The following is a 13596-nucleotide window of genomic DNA, read 5'->3' as shown; positions in this document are numbered from 1 at the left end:
CAAATTATCCTCAAAGATCAAAATCATAATAAAAGTACTTTGTGTCAATGTTAAAAAGAAAATGTAGTTATTATATACAATGAAATTTATTAGAAAGTAATAATGTATATTAGTAACTAGTTCATTAGAGTTTATAATTAAAATGAACTGTGTGAAAAAAATCTTTTTTTAATTTTATTTTTTCTTATCAGTTACATTTTATTAACTCTGTATCCCAGCAGTGTCCTGCTCCCTCATTCCCTCCCAATCCCACCCTCCCTCCCTCATCTCCACCTTGCCCCTTTCTAAGTCCACTGATAGGGGGGAACCTCCTCCCCATTCATCCTATCACAGGAGTCTACTGAATGCATCTGAAAGACTCTAACTAGCAGTGTTTTCAAAGCAGATACAAATAAAGATCTTCTTAATGTCCTCCTTCTTAAACCAAGCAATCGGGGTCCTCTCATGAATGTAATATAGGTGAAGAATGGGGCAAGAACAGAAGGAGAAGAAAGACGATGGTATACTACAATGTCAGTTTCAGCATCCTTGAAAGCTGCTCCTTAGCATTTAAGCTCTATTTTGGGGTCCTAGATTTCAGTCTGATTTACTGCATAACTCCTCTTTCTTTTACCTTTTAACCCCTTTTATTGTTTTAGCTCATGGCATTCTATAATTTTTGGTATAACAACCCTTAAAAACGTTTTATTACCTATTTATTTTCCCTGGCTAATCTCATCTGCAGTGTTTCATCCTCACAACATTCTTCTCATCCCACTAATTCCTCCTAATTTAAACACAATGCTCAGGTATGACAAGAGCCTGAAAGTAGCATCATAAATGATTTTTACTTTCTACAACACCCACATAACATAAATTTCGTTTTATTTTTTCTCCTTGTACAAGTATTTAATATTAAATGTATGAGAACTTCCTCACTGACAATAGCAAACAAACTGAATAGGGCCAAGATTAAAATAAAAGATATAACTTATGGCACCACAGCTATATCCACATCTCTCAAACCAGAAGGACATTTATTCTGAGAAATAGTCAAAAATCCTGTTCCATTTCATTTTGTGTGGGCCAATGTGCCTTTTCAAATACAGTCTCTGTTAACTGAAGCCTATTATTTCCTCATTTCTGAGAGCTCTGTTTTGTGGCTGCTTGGGTCATATGTACTTGCCCAGTCCAGTTCAATCACAGATCCTTTTCTGCCATCCTATTTCCTTTTAGATTAGTCATGTGCTATCCTCTCATATCCCTCATTTGACATCACTTTCACACTCTGGTTAATAGATATCATCAGGACATTTCAAGTTCAGCAAGCAAACTTTTCTGTGTAAGGACTTAAAATTGCTTTGCCATTCTTTTTATTTTGGGAGGAGCAGGCAGCATAGAAAGGACACACAGTTGGATCTCAGGGTCTCTCTGACAAAAACCATTCACCCTTGTAGTTTTACAGAAGCAGGAAAGTGTTCACAGAAAAGGAGACATTTGTAATCCGATGACTGTCAAAGCTCTTTTCATGTATTTCCTAAGCAATTCATATTAGTTAATTTCTAAATAACCCATTTTTCCAAATCATTCTATTGAACAACTTGTCATTACCTGCATTAATTTTTCTTTCTTTTTATTTGCTTATTTATTTCCAAGAGAAGACTATAAGGCTACATGTAAAACTTTAGCAACCATATTTTTGTCTAGGGAAGATGGTCAATACAAAACTTTTCAGTTTTCTACTGGAAACAATGTCTGAATACAAGATATATTATATACATTATATATATATAATATAGACAACATATATTCCTTTCTTAAAAAATGTGTTTTCTTTATATTGTTATAGTTCTTCTATTTTATGGGCATTTATTGACCACATATTTTGATATTAAATAGACCTATTTGCAGTTTTTATGGTTATTGATTTATCAAGTTCTCATTTATCATCACTTCAGCTGCTCTCTTGGCTATTTATATTTCAACTGTTGACACTAGGAAAGACCAATCAGATCCTTAGCTGTAAGCATTGTGAAATATTTGAATTCTCATGAAGACTGGACAGTATGGACACAAAAAGGACAGAATTTATAACTGAAAAGGAAAGGAGCTAATAGCTTCTAAAACAAGGTATTTTCAGGTTTTTCTTAGTTTTGCAAAAAAAAGGTATATATCACAGGATATAAGAAAAAATTAATTTACAGATGATATAGGAGCTAATAGCTTCTATTACAGATGATTAGGAGCTAATAGCTTCTAAAAAAGATATTTTCAGGTTTTTCTTAGTTTTGCAAAAAAAAGGTATATATCACAGGATATAAGAAAAAATTAATTTACAGATGATATAAAGTTATGTTGATAAATAGGCATATAAACCTCAAAATAAAGCTAAGATTTCAGTTTGAATTTAAAGAAGTAGTTTTATTTAATTTTTCATCAATTACACTTTATTCATTCTTTATTCATTCTGCATCCCCTCATAAGCCCCTCCCTCCTCCCCTCCCAATCCCACCCTCTCTCCTCCCTCTGCTTGCATGCCACTCCAAAAGTCCACTGATAGGGGAGGTTCTCCTCTCCTTTCTGAACTTAGCATATCAGTTCACATCAAAAGTGGCTGCATTGTCCTCTACTATGGCCTGGTAAGGCTGCTCCCCCGCAGGGGGAAGTGATAAAAGAGCAGGCCAATCAGATTATGTCAGAGGCAATCCCTCTCCACATTACTATGTAACCCAATTGGACTCTGAACTGTCCTGGGTACATCTGTGCAGGGGTTCTGGGTTATCTCTATGAATAGTCCTTGGTTGGAGTATGAGTCTCTGGGAAGTTCCCTGTGTTCAAAATTTCTTGTTCTGTTGCTCTCCTTGTGGAGACCCTGCCCTCTCCAGCTCTTACTATTTCCCAGTTCTTACCTAAAATTCCATTCACTCTGCCCAACACTTGCCCATCAGGCTCAGCATCTGCTTTGATAGTCTGAAGGGCAGAGGCTTTCAGAGGCCCTCTGTGGTAGGTTCCTAGGTTGTTTCCTGTTTTCTTCTTCTTCTGATGTCCATCCTCTTTGCCTTTCTGGATGGGGATTGGACATTTTAGTTAAGGTCCTCTCTCTTGCTTAGTTTCTTTAGATGCACAGGTTTTAGTGGGTTTGTCCTATGTTGTATGTCTATATGAGTGAGTATATACCATGTGTGTCTTTTTGCTTCTGGGACAACTCACTCAGGATGATCCTTTCCAGATCCCACCATTTACCTGCAAATTTCATGATTTCCTTATTTTTCATTGCTGAGTAATATTCCATTGTGTAGATGTACCACAATTTCTGCATCCATTCTTCAGTTGAGGAGCATCTGGGTTGTTTCTAGCTTCTGGCTATTAAAAGTAAAGCTGCTACAAACATGGTTGAGCAAATGTCCTTTTTGTGTACTTGAGCCTCTTTTGGATATATGCCCAGGAGTGGTATGGCTGGATCTTGAGGAAGCGCTATTCCTAGTTGTCTGAGAAAGCGCCAGATTGATTTCCAGAGTGGTTGTACAAGTTTACATTCCCACCAGCAGTGGAGAAGGGTTCCCCTTTCTCCACAACCTCTCCAGCATGTGCTGTCACTTGAGTTTTTGATCTTGGCCATTCTCATGGGTGTAAGGTGAAATCTCAGGGTTGTTTTGATTTGCATTTCCCTAATGGCTAGTGAGGTTGAGCATTTCTTTAAGTGCTTCTCTGCCATTCGGTATTCCTCTACAGAGAATTCTCTGTTTAGCTCTGTTCCCCATTTTTTAAGTGGATTACTTGGTTTGCTGCTTTTCAGCTTGTTTAGTTCTTTATATATACTAGATATGAGTCCTCTGTCAGATATAGTGTTGGTGAAGATTCTTTCCCAATCTGTAGGCAGTCTCTTTGTTTTGATGACGGTGTCCTTTGCTTTGCAGAAGCTTTTCAGTTTCATGAGGTCCCATTTATTGATTGTTGCTCTTAGAGCCCTTGCTGTTGGTGTTCTGTTCAGGAAGTTTTCTCCTGTACCAATGAGTTCTAGGGTATTTCCCACTTTTTTTTCAAGCCAATTTAATGTGTCTGGTTTTATGTTGAGGTCTTTGATCCACTTGGACTTCAGTTTTGTGCAGGGTGATAAGTATGGATCTATTTTCATTTTTCTACATGTAGACATCCAGTTGGACCAGCACCATTTGTTGAAGATGCTATCTTTTTTTCCATTGAATGGTTTTGGTGTCTTTGTCAAAGATCAGGTGTCCATAAGTGTGTGGGTTTATTTCTGGGTCCTCTGTTCGGTTCCATTGATCCACCATTCTGTTTCTATGCCAGTACCATGCAGTTTTTAAAACTGTTGCTCTATAGTACAACTTAAGATCAGGAATGGAGATACCTCCAGAAGATTTTTTATTGTAGAGGATTGTTTTAGCAATTCTCGGTTTCTTGTTATTCCATATGAAGTTGAGAATTTTCCTTTCCAGGTCTGTAAAGAATTGTGTTGGTAATTTGATGGGCAATGCATTGAATCTGTAGATTGCTTTTGGTAAGATGGCCATTTTTACTATGTTAATCCTGCCAAGCCATGAGCATGGGAGATCTTTCCATCTTCTCACATCTTCTTCTAATTCTTTCTTCAGAGATTTGAAATTTCTTTCATACAAGTCTTTGACTTCCTTGGTTAGGGTTACTCCGAGGTACCTTATGTCATTTGTGGCTATTGTAAAGTGTATTATTTCCCTAATTTCTTTCTCAGCCCTTTTGTCTTTATACAGGAGAGCTACTGATTTTTTTGAGTTAATTTTGTATCCGGCCACTTTGCTGAAGGTGTTTATCAGCTGTAAGAGTTCCCTGGTAGAGTTTTTGGGGTCACTCACGTATACTATCATATCATCTGCAAATAGTGATAATTTGACTTCTTCCTTTCCAATTTGTATCCCCTTGATCTCCTTCAACTGTCTTATTGCTCTAGCAAGCACTTCCAGAACTATGTTGAAGAGATATGGAGAGAGTGGGCAGCCTTGTCTTGTCCCTGATTTCAGTGGGATTGCTTTAAGTTTCTCTTTGTTCAGTTTGATGTTGGCTATAGGCTTGCTGTATATCACCTTTACTATGTTTAGATATGTGCCTTGTATCCCTGATCTCTCCAATACTTTGAACATGAATGGATGTTGGATTTTGACAAATGCTTTTTCAGCATCTAGGGAGATTATCATGTGGTTTTTTTCTTTCAATTTGTTAATATGGCGGATCACATTGATGGATTTCTGTATATTGAACCACCCCTGCATACCTGGGATGAAGCCTACTTGGTCATAGTGGATAATATCTTTGATGTGTTCTTGGATTCGGTTTGCAAGTATTTTATTAAGTATTTTTGCATCAATGTTCATAAGGGAGATTGGCCGGAAATTCTCTTTCTTTGTTGAGTCTTTGTGAGGCTTAGGTACCAAGGTGACTGTGGCTTAATAGAATGAGTTTGGTAATGTTCCTTCTGTTTCTATTTTGTGGAATAGTTTGAAGAGAATTGGTGTTAGCTCTTCTTTGAAGGTCTGGTAGAATTCTGCGATGAAGCCATCTGGTCCTGGGCTTTTTTTGGATGGGAGACTTTTGATGACCGCTTCTATTTCTTTGGGGGATATAAGACTATTTACCTGGTTAATTTACCTGGTCCTGATTCAGCTTTGGTAAGTCAAATCGATCAAGAAAATTGTCCATTTCATTTACATTTTCAAATTTTGTGGCATATAGACTTTTGAAGTAAGTCCTAATGATTGTTTGCATTTCCTGAGTGTCTGTAATTATATCTCCCTTTTCATTTCTGATTTTGGTGATTTGGATGGTGTCTTGCTGCCTTTTAGTTAGCCTGGCTAAGGGTTTGTCGATCTTGTTGATTTTCTCAAAGAACCAGCTCTTGGTTTCATTGATTCTTTGAATTGTTTTATTTGTTTCCAATTGATTGATTTCAGCCCTGAGTTTGATTATTTCCAGCTGTCTACTCCTTCTTGGTGTGTCTGCTTCTTCTTTTTCTAGGGTTTTGAAGTGAGCCATTAGGGTGCTTGAATGAGCTGTCTCGAATTTCTTCTTGAAGGCACTTAGTGCTATGAACTTTCCTCTTAGCACTGCTTTCATTGTGTCCCACAAGTTTGGGTATGTTGTGTCTTCATTTTCATTGATTTTTAGAAAGACTTTAATGTCTTTCTTTATTTCTTCCCTGACCCAACTGTCATTTAGTAACAAGTTGTTCAGTTTCCATGTGTGTGTATTCTTTTTGTTATTTCTGTTATTGTTGAGGTCCAGCTTTATTCCATGGTGATCAGACAAGATACAAGGGATTATTTCAATCTTCTTGTATCTGTTGAGGCTTGTTTTGTGACCAACTATATGGTCTATTTTGGAGAAGGTTCCATGAGGTGCTGAGAAGAAGGTAAATTCTTTTGTGTTTGGGTGTAAAGTTCTGTAAATGTCCGTTAGGTCCATTTGATTCATGACCTCTGTCAGAGACATTGTTTCTTTGTTTAATTTCTGTTTTGTTGACCTGTCCTTTGTTGAGAGTGGGGTGTTGAAGTCTCCCACTATTAGGGTGTGGGGATCTATATGTGCTTTAAATTATATCAATGTTTCTTTCACAAATGTGGGTGCCCTTGTATTTGGGGCATAGATGTTCAGAATTGTGATGTCTTCCTGGTGGAATTTTCCCTTGATGAGTATGAAGTGTCCTTCCCCATCTCTTTTGATTAATTTTGGTTGAAAGTCTATTTTATCAGATATTACAATGGCTACTCCTGCTTGCTTTTTGAGTCTGTTTGCTTGGAAAGTCGTTTTCCAACCCTTTACCCTCAGGTAATGTCTATCTTTGTGTCTTAGGTGTGTTTCTTGTATGCAACAGATTGCTGGGTTTTGTTTACGTATCCATAAAATCTGTGTCTTTTTATTGGAGAGTTGAGTCCATTGATGTTGAGAGAGATGAATGACCAGTGTCTGTTGGATCTCTTGATTTTGATGTTGGCTGTGGTCATCAGGTTTAGTGCTTGGTTGCTTTTTGTTTTACTGAAGTGAGGTTATTTATTTCCTGTGTTTTCTTGAATGTAGCTAGTTTTCCTGGGTTGTATTTTCCCTTCTAGTGTCTTCTGTAATGCTGGATTTGTTTGTAGGTATTGTTGAAATTTGTTTTTGTCATTGAATATCTTGTTTTCTCCATCTATGAGGACTGAGAGTTTTGCTGAGTATAGTAGCCTGGGCTGACATCTCTGTTCTCTTAGGGTCTGCATGATATCCGTCCAGGCCCTTCTGGCTTTCATAGTCTCTGTTGAAAAGTCAGGTGTGATTCTAATGGGTTTGCCATTATATGTTACTTGGCCTTTTTCCCTTGCAGCTTTTAGTATTTTTTCTTTGTTCTGTATACTTACTGTTTTGATTATTATGTGGCAGGAGGATTTTCTTTTCTGGTCAAATTTGTTGGGTGTTCTGTAGGCCTCATGTATTCTAATTGGCCTCTCCTTTAGCTTGGGAAAATTTTCTTCAATGATTTGTTGAAAATATTTTCTGGGCCTTGGAGAAGGGAGTCTTCTTTTTCCTCTATACCTATTATTCTTAGGTTTTGTCTTTTCATATTGTCTTGGATTTCTTGGGCAGTCTGTGTCAGGAATTTTTCGGATTTAACATTTTCTTTGACAGATACATTGATTTCTCCCATTGTATCTTCTATACCTGAGATTCTTTCTTCCATCTCTTGTAGTCTGTTGGTTATGCTTACCTCTGTAGTTCCTGTTTTCTTCCCTAGAGTCTTCCTTTCCATTATTTCTTCCATTTGTGTTTTCTTTAATTTTTCCAATTCTATCTTCAGGTCTTGAGTTGTTTTGTTTACTTCCTTCACCTGTCTGATTGTACTTTCCTGTTTTTCTTTTAGTTCCTTCAACTCTGTTTCTTTTATTTCATTCAGTGCTTTCAGCATTTCCTTTCTAAAGGCCATAAACTGTTTGGCTGCAGCTTCCTCTATTTCTTTACGGATGGCAATATTCTGTTTGAGTTTATCCTCCTCTATGTCTTTAAGTATCTTATTTGTTTCTTCTGTTATCATCTTCATGAGCATACTTGTTAGGTCATCTTCTTGGATTTCAGTTATGCTGTGGTGTCCAGGGCTACTTGCCCCTGTGTAACTGGGTTCTGGAGATGCCATATTGCTCTGTCTTTTGTTGCTTGAGCTTTTACGCTGGCCTCTAGCCATTGTGCTATCTTAGGTGTTTGGGGTTATTTTCTGGTGGTTCCTGGGGATCCTTGCAGAAAGCTGGTTTTTCCTGAAGGATGTCTTCTCAGCTTTTTGGGTATAGTCCCTCGATGGCTGGTGTTTTTTCAGGAGTTGCTCACCTCAGGGATATAGACCTGAGTGGTAACTGTGGTCTTTGTTAGTCGAGAGGGTTCTCCTCTCACCCAGGGAAGTCCTGAGGGCAGCTGCCCTATTTCTGGGTTTCTTGTTGTAAATTTAATGATCAGCTGCTGTGACCCAGTTGGACATCAGGCTCGCAGCAACTGTTTGTGCCTGTGTCTGGAGCACAGCTGAGTGATGGTGCCTCGGCCCCACTAGTCTCCTAGACTTTTTCTAGGGAAGGATTGGGTGATTTAAGTCAGTACAGTTTCCTTCCTTCTCTGTGGATTCTCTGGAAACAAGGACTCCCAGTGTCTTTTTTTACCCTGGTGCACACTGCTCAGTGTCCGCCAGCTGGCTGGCCGCAGAAACTGCTTGTGCCTGGAGCACAGCTGAGTGATGTCGGCTCAGTCTCTGCCAGCTGTCTGGCGCACAGAAGCTGCCTGTGTCTGCCTTTGCAGCCTTTGGGAGCCTGGGTGCCTCCCTAAGCTGGGTAATTTTCCGGGGACCTTTTCAGGCTGGGGGTGTTGGCTGAGTGCTCTGAGATCAGACCAGCCGTTTCCCTCCCTGTGTGTTTGCACCGGACAGTGAAACTCATTCGCTGGTGCCCAGGTGCCCACAGTTCTGTCTCAGGCGCGAGTCAGGTGCGCAGGCAGGCAGGGCTCTGTGCCGGAACCTGGGTCCCTGGCTCTGGCTCCGGGCTGGCTCCTGGGGTGCCCGTGGAACCCGAGTCTTTTCCAGGGGATCTCTGGGTGACCTAAGTAGTTTTATGAGAAACCAAGTAAGAATGGCAATATTTAGTGTGCTGTACATAGACACATATATAACCATGTGCTTTATAAGAGTTAATCGAATATTTTTAATAAATATAGAAAACTTGGAGTAATCCACAATTTCCAACACGCACATATTTTAAAAAACAATTTTATATATCTTTAAAAATAAAATTAAAAGGACTTCTTACATTCATTGTGTGTGTGTGTGTGTGTGTGTGTGTGTATGTGTGTGCATAGTATAATTAACTGGAAAACTGCTTTAACTACTAAGCGTGGTACAAAATGTAATCTGTATTTTTAACAAACTAAACTTTTAGTTTTTCATAACAATTTTACATTTATTGACTTCAAGCTTTTAAAACTATATTACAAAAAATAAAAAATAAAAAAATAAAAATAAAACTATATTACTCCAACAATCTCTTGATCTACTTCAAATAATGCAGGCAATGAATGAAATGCTCATATTACTTTAGTGATTTAAATTAAAAAAAATAAAAGGGATGAGATGAAGAGAATGCAGACAGAAGTTAATTTCCAGAAGCGGCCATGTAGGTTTAGTTGTATACAGAGTGATTGGAGTAATATCTGGTTAGACCTAGGACAGTATTCATTACGGTTGCCGTCATGGTAAAACAGGGGTTAAAAAAAATTCAGATAGTGCTAAGTTAAAATAGTATGATCATACTGCCAAACCTGGTTGTTTATCTGCTTCTTCTTTCTGTTGTTGCTGTTTTTTTTTTAATTTTTATCTTTTTAATTTTAATTTTATAATAATTACACTTTATTTAGCTTTATCCCAGCTATAGTCTCCTCCCTCATCTGTCTCCTAATCCCACTCTCCCTCCCTCATCTCCTCCCTGTCCCTCTCCAAGTTCACTGATAGGGGAGGTCCTCCTCCCCTTCCATCTGACCCTAGGTAATCAGGACTCATCAGGACTGGCTGCAGTGTCCTCCTCTGAGGCTTAGCAAATCTGTTACTTGTTGTTGCTATTACTGACACAAGGTCTCGTTATTTAGCACTGGTGAGACTGGTTTGGAACTTGAACTTACTGTGTAGAATGAGCCAACCTCTAGCTCACAGGTCCTTCCTCCTTTGCCTCTTGCATACTGGGATTAATGTTGTGGCACCACACCGAGCAGAAGTTTTGGTTCTTTCAGTTTTTAAATCTTGTCCTTATCAGCTAATGCTATGTTTTCAATGTTTCATAAAATTGCAATTTTCAGATTAGACATGACACTGCATATAAAATGTTTAGATTGTCTCTGCTGTTCCTCACACACTTGTTTCTGTGATGAAACTCTGTACTTGGTGTGAAGAGCTTAATAGCAGATATTATTTTTATGTTAGGAGTAATTCTCAACATTAAGCATCAGCAAGTTCCAGATTCTAAGTACCTATCAATCAACTATATTTAAAAAACATGTAACACTTTTACCCATGTAGGAAATTAATGTTATTTATAGTAGATATTTATTTATTTACACGATTGTGACTATATTTTGGAATACATTTCAGTACTAGATATTATTGCTTATCAATTAATGCTAAAAAATCTTCTGAATAAAATGAACAAAATGCTGATAAATCCTAGAAAGAGGAGTAAGTAAATGAACTCATCATATGTTAAAGAATGTCTGTGACTACAATAAACTAAATGTTATTTTCATATCCAGAATATGACAATGACCTGACAAGCTGCTATTCCAGGGTAAAAAGACATAAAACTGAGTGTTTAATTAATTGTACATTGTCTGGTTTGACACCTGAGCTCTTCTTTCAGTTAATAATGCATGTTGTTTGTTTAAGGGCTTAGTACTCTGTATTTTTAAAGAGCAAAGATATTTGTCCAGATAGCCAAAAATATTTGATTTTCTCCTGTGCAAATATTTTGTAATCTGCACAGAAGAAAACACATTGACCTGTACTAAGCATAAAAGGTTTGTGTTGGTGGTGTCCATGGAAACAGACCCAAGTAAAGAATACAAAAATTCTCACTATGTTTTTCACTGAGCTCATTAGATAACTGGAGTCACAGCAGATATTCAATAGCTATGTACATAGTAGCATATATGTACATAGTAGCACTAAATTCTAAGTCAAGTTCACAGCTAACATTTCCGAGGATGTAATTATAATATATTCTTACTGTCAGAAATAGACATTAAAAAGCAGAGGCACAGATATATATTCAAGATTAATAAATGTAAGTTGACCAAGTTAGACAAAGATGAAGCACTTTTTCTTTTTACAGTAGCAGTGAATTAACGATCCCTCAATATACATACAACACTTGTATTTCTTTAAAAATAATTTTCTCACATGACTTTTGTTATTTTATCCTATGAAAATAATAAAGTGACTTTAACAAATATTTCATATATGCCTAATATTATTGTGTCATATATGTTTGGAAGTACATGATAATCTCTTAGTAACAGAATATTATATACTACCAAATTCTAATAATAGTTCAAGCTCTATTTACAAGCTCTATGTATTTTCTCCTCTTTAGCTGTTTGATATTTTTGTGTTCATAGCTGTGATTAAACAATATTTATGATTAATATTTTTTAAAAATAACAAAGTTAGGTTGTGAACCCAAGTTGTGCACATATTTAAGTAACACTCTATAACCTTTCCCCAAAATATAAATTTACAGCTGGCCTCAAAATATTATCTTTTTATCACATACTATTTACCAAATATATTGCTAGCATTCCCTCCACAGGGGATCCAGTCTCAAACGTCCTTCATCTAGAAGGATCCTACTTGAGTCAATTTGCTTCACCCTAATTTACTCATATATCTCTGGTGATGATTCTTGTGTGATTTATTCTGGTTATAATGTAGTAGTTAGTCTTTTCAATATAACTCTTTCTAAAATGTTTACACAATGTTAAGTAAGCAGATCAATTTTTTTTAACTTTAAATGTATTTTTTTAGCAAATATAGGTAGATAATATGTCTAATAATTTTCCACAAGTCACACAGAGTTTTATGTTTCAGAACACCAATAAATTATTGAAATTATTGAAGAAAGGACTAAGGGATAGAAAAGAAAGAAAGAAAGAAAGAAAGAAAGAAAGAAAGAAAGAAAGAAAAGAAGATAGAAAGAAAAGAAGATAGAAAAGAAAAGAAAAAAATAGAGGTGATTTTGAATCCAGCATATAGCTTTGATGATGCGGTCATATTGACCAAGTTTTCTAACCGTGATTTTATTAACAAATCCATGTGGTTTGGCGTGTGTGTGTGTGTATTTTGTGTGTGATATAACATGCTTATGATATTATATTCTAATCCTCATATGCGTACACACATGATATGGACAAAACAATACTGTTATAATTTCATTAATAAATGCTTCATCTCATTAATAAATCAGTGTGTGTCATTGTGTGTGTGTGTGTGTGTTTTGCTGGTGTAAACATATTAGGTAGGTACACAAGTGCACATAAGGGGCTGGTGGCCAGAGGCAGACAGTGAATGTCTTTATTGCTCTCCATTTTACTTTTTGACAGTCAGATACTCACTGAACCTGAATTATTCTCTTACTGTTAATCTATTGAGGTTGCCCATGCATCTTCAGGGCATCTTCTTTCTTGGTCTCTCAGGTTCTAAGATTATAGGCATGCAAAGAGGTGTCTGACCTTTTACAAGTGTGTTAGGTATCTGAACATGGGTCCTCATGTTTTTGTGGTAAGACCTTTCCCTGACTGAGCTATCCTCAACTCTAGCTTCTTGCTATTGAATTGACCTGTACACCTAAAGAATCTAAGCAAGCAGGAGGACCTTGGGTAAGATGATCAATCCTCATGCAGAAAGGAATAAGGTATGGACATCGAAAGAGAAAGAAAATGGGCAACAGGAGAGAGGCCCATGTCACAGAGCCTCTGAAAGATTCTACCCAGCAGGTTATCGAAGGAATGCTGAGACTCATAACCAAACTTTAGGCAGAGTGCAGGAAATCTTATGAAAGAAGGGGGAGACAAGACAACGTGGAGGGTACAGGAGCTCAAAAAGGAGAGCAACAGATCAAAATATTCTGGGTCCATGGATCTTTTCTGAGACTGATACTCCAACCAACGGCCATACATGGAGATAACCTAAAACCTCTAGAACCCCTGCACAGATGTAGCCCATGGCAGCTCAGTCTCCAAGTGGGGAACATCTTAGTTATGGTAACAGGAACTGTCTCTGACATGAATTCAGTGGCTGGCTCTTTGATTATCTCCCCCTGATTGGGGAGCAACTTTACCAGGCATCAGAGGAAGACAATGCAGCCAGTCTAGATGAGACATGATAGGCTATGGTCAGAGAAATGCAGAGGAGAGCAATGGGAGGAGACAAGGGAGTGAGGGTGGAATTGGGAGGGAGTAAGGGAGGGAGCAACAGCAGGGATACAAAGTGAATAAACTGTAATTTATAAAAATATATAAATACATGTTAGAAAAGAGAAAAAAATAGCAAAAAATAGATTTTTATAGAGAATTTTTTTTCAT

General features: G+C 37.4%; 1 protein-coding gene across 2 annotated transcripts in view; it reads left to right on the top strand.

Annotated features, from left to right (window-relative positions):
* The window catches only part of Cdh9 (cadherin 9), a 230450-nt gene that overhangs the window by 121138 nt on the left and 95716 nt on the right, over positions 1-13596 (top strand). The gene's annotated exons all lie outside the window — the stretch shown is intronic.

The sequence above is a fragment of the Meriones unguiculatus genome, chromosome 3 (assembly GCF_030254825.1).
Source record: "Meriones unguiculatus strain TT.TT164.6M chromosome 3, Bangor_MerUng_6.1, whole genome shotgun sequence".
In the NCBI taxonomy this organism is placed as follows: Eukaryota; Metazoa; Chordata; class Mammalia; order Rodentia; family Muridae; genus Meriones; species Meriones unguiculatus.
The sequence above is the reverse complement of the archived record's forward strand: the minus strand, read 5'-3'. Positions and strand labels throughout refer to the sequence as shown.